Source organism: Protopterus annectens, chromosome 8.part0, assembly GCF_019279795.1.
Source record: "Protopterus annectens isolate FY-2018-M chromosome 8.part0, PAN1.0, whole genome shotgun sequence".
Classification (NCBI taxonomy): Eukaryota; Metazoa; Chordata; order Ceratodontiformes; family Protopteridae; genus Protopterus; species Protopterus annectens.
The window spans coordinates 1,125,434,223-1,125,438,579 of record NC_056741.1 but is presented as its reverse complement, the minus strand read 5'-3'; positions in this window follow the sequence as shown (position 1 = coordinate 1,125,438,579).

Here is a 4,357-nt window from a genome sequence, read left to right as displayed (position 1 = left end):
CTGTTGGTGTTGCTGGCCTACATCCACGCGGCTGTCACCACACTCCCATCACATGTTCAAGCATGGACAAACCATGGTTGATGAGGCCCATCAACTCACCAAGCCATCTATCCATGACCTCAGTATGAGCATGGAGGGCACCAGACAGTTCATGGAAGTTATCATTTGCAGATACGAAAGCAGCCCTCTGCAGCCTTAGGCCCTGTCATTTATACAGTTCCATATATGCCTGTGGCCCCATGACAGCCTGAAACATGTGCATGATAGTACCAGTTGTGGCACTTGTGCCAGGGGCATGATAACCAGCAGCACTACCATGAGCACCCTGGAACATCTGCCTATGTGGTGCCCTGCCAAACATCTGGCTATGCCTGCTGTGACCAGACAATGTAGGCATGGATACCACACTCTCCTGTGCACTGCCACCAACCGGCAAGTGTCCCTCTGCTATGGCCACTGGTGATGGGGTATGTATAGGCACTGAAACTGTGTGCAGGGTTGGGGTGGCTAAGTGGGTGATGGCAAATGATGGCGCAGTTTCAGCCCCTGACAACCCCACCTATGTCATAACAATACTATCATTATCTTCAGTGTCTGTATGGACACCAACATCAGATTGCATGCAGGAAGGACCCTGATCCACCTTGCCAGGGAAAACAAGAAATGCACTTTAAGACCTGTACAGCATTGCATAACAGTAAACACATACACACACACACACACACACACACACACACACACACACACACACACACACACACACACACACTCACACACACACACACACACACACACACACACACACACACACACACACACACACACACACACACACACACACACACACATTCCAGCTTCTTAATACCTACCTGTCTGTGATTTTACAGACAGTCCCAAGTTTATTCCCATAAGTTCCCCATCCTACATCATATATGGTAACATACACTCATTAATACCACTCATTAACGTATCATTCCTCTAAATGTCTAGACAAGTGATCGCAACACAAGACCTGTTACTCCATTACCTCTTTGACCTGAGTGGAGTAGGTTTTACATGGCCTCACTGCTGTCATTCAGTGTTCACCCTGTGTATGTCCAGACATTGTGAGCATGGCCCCTATATGTGAGGGGCTACTACGTTCACTCCATAATGTCACCCACTTGAGCGTCATGTGTAAGTATTGCTCAGTCCATGCCAGATATGCTGCTCAATCAACCTATCCTGTGACAGCTGTAATATATGGACACATACACTCCCTGGTGTTGTCTAGTAATTCCCCAATGCATCTGTAGTGCTGCATATGTGGGTTGTCATTTACCTCTCTGCTGAATGCAATATTAAGGGTATACCTGGTGTCTATTTTCCTTCCCAATGCATGTTCCATGCTACAGACCTTATTATACTATCAGCTGTCCTGGGATTACATATCAGACAAGTATTCCTGGTGTGTCATGTGTCAGTCCATGTCCATGTACTGCACGATCCCAAAGGGCAGTACTGCCATATGAACAACCCCACAATCACACATGTGCATACATGGAAACCCACACAAACACACACACACACACATGCACACACACATCCTACATACATCAACCTCTCTCCAATTCACCAGATTGAACCTACAGACAAAATAACCACACACACACACACACACACACACACACACACACACACACACACACACACACACACACATACAGGTGAGGTTGCAAAAATACAGTACACACAGTCTTCTCATTAACCAATCTGTCAACATGCATAACATATGGTACACAACAGCATGCAGTGCAGCTATAGTCAATCCATGCTAGTGACAGTATACATGTGTGTGATGCATGGGCTGCGTTAGTAGGTGATGCCCCTTCCCCTGGAAACCACTGCACCCATGTACACTGTATTACTGTGCACCTGTTCTGCACCCATGTACACTGTATTACTGTGCCCCTGCTCTGCACCCTGCCATGTACTGTGCACCAAACCTCACAGGTGTACAACCCTTTGCTGAATGTGTAGTACTGTGTCAGTTATGTCAGCTCTAATGCTCACAACCCCTCTGTTTTTCAGTGACACATACCTCGGATGATATGTGGAGAGATGTCATTTGTGAATGCCTGATGTCTGGTTTACAGATCTCAACATCAGCGGACCATGTATGACCAATCCAATACTATTACACTGACAACCGTCAGACCATACCATGGCTATGGGGAGAGTACACACCCTTATTGATATGACACACCCTTCCTTGATCTGCCATGGGACCACATCACCACATATATTAACAGTACATGAGCCTGATATGTGACATATGTACTGTACATTCACATGCAATGTCTACAAAATGTGTTAAATGTGTAGATGCTGACTGCGATGCATACACTCTGTGTGTGCATATGTGTGCACACCCTTATCATGACAGTTTGTTGTACCTATTGTTATGTGTACTACAGTAGTCACTTTTCCTGGCAGGGGTATACTAGCATGGGCCATCTACATTTGCCAGTGTATGGTACGTCTGCCCTACACATGTCCCCCAACTCTGCATGATTGCAAGGTGTACTCATGTGCACATCCCTTGGTGTTCACACACTGCTGTCACTATTGCTATGGGGGTACGGTTACATCTGCCACAGTTCTTGAACCTGACTATGCACAGATGCAGCCATTCTTATCATCCTTAGGATCCTTGCTGCAGTGCACTGGTGTGTCATGCTGACACACCCTCCCCACCTTCAGCCTTTTTGCAGATGCTTGACAAGTATGGCCTTACACATGTGTGTCAGTTTGCAGTGTCCCATACACTGAACACCATGTGTTACAGCCTAGTCCCAGCTAATAATGTGGACCACTATAATATGTTATGCCATAGTGCAGATCTGTAACAGCTACCATTGTAATACTGGTATATACACTGTTGTTGCACTGTATAAGGCTGATGTTTCACACATGTCCCTACTGTAGGCCATGTGTCCCACCATTATGTTAATCCCTGTGGGCACATTTCACAATGACAGGATGTTAGTTATCTTGCAGGTGCCTGACATACCCTTCCGATACTCCATCATGGTCAACACTGTGATGCAGTACATTTAACAGCAACAGTGCATGAACATGTACAGCATGCATTATGGGTAGGTGTGTTAGATGTGTGCATGGAATATACCATAGCCATTACATGCCTGATGTATTGCCAACCATCAACATAAACCATACTCACCAGCTACAGGCTGCTGCCTGTGGTATACCAGAGGGACCTACATAAGAGTGTGAGAGATGCGATGTCAGTGGCCACAGCTGTGGGATTGCTACAGGGTGGGTGCAGCGTTACAGTACATCAACAGTACAAGACCACAATACTACCACTCATGCACATCTGTTTATTATTACTATGCAGCAACAAACTATATATATATATATATATATATATGACATATCAGATATGCATGATCTACCTGTACAGATGCAGATGCATACGCAACAGTGGTCTACTGATGTGCCCTATGGCCTTACCTGCACGGTCCTCAGCCAGTGTGTGGGTAGCACCCACCTCCATAATGGTGTCTGCTAACTGTTGGGTGTGCAGACGGGCAGGTGCCACGAGGCTGGCAAGGAGCTCCTCAACACATGTCAGGGGGGGTTGGATGGCATGAGCTCCCCCCATGTTGTGAGGTGATCCCCCCAGACTACAGCAGCATGACGATGGGCATTGCGAAGCAAGTCAGAACAATTATGCTAGACCTGCTCATAACTGGGTTATGCAGGCCGACATCACTGACCCTGTGGATTAGATCATTCCACAGTGTGGTCCACTCCTGCTGCTCATGTGTGGCCCTGCCAAACAGTACAGGGTAGTGCTGAATAAGGTAGTTCAGCACAATGTCATTTTCTGCCACTGAATATGCAGGTAGGCGTCCATGGGACATCTTGCCTGAAAGACATAAAGATGGAAACAGGTCTGAGCTACTCATACAGCAAGGTTACCATAGTTCTTAATACACATCTCTGTCACCCCTACCATATCAGCAACAACAAACTGTTTACATAACTCAGTAGGTATGGCTACAGCTTACCTACCAGTGGGACATATATTGTATTGTACCACACTTTTGTGCTATGTGTTTGTAGCCATGTTCCCTGTGTGGACACTATCATTGCTGGCCTGTTACAGACTATTCACTTGCATGACATTGTCAGGGCCACTATGGTTCCACATATGCATTTGGTATGCTTGCTATGTGATTGCTGCACATCTGACATTCTGTGCTACTGGGGATATCTAAGCATGCTTTTGGACATGTTCCGGGATTGTGCAGTCTATTATTACCCACATATGTTCTATAACAGTGGCACA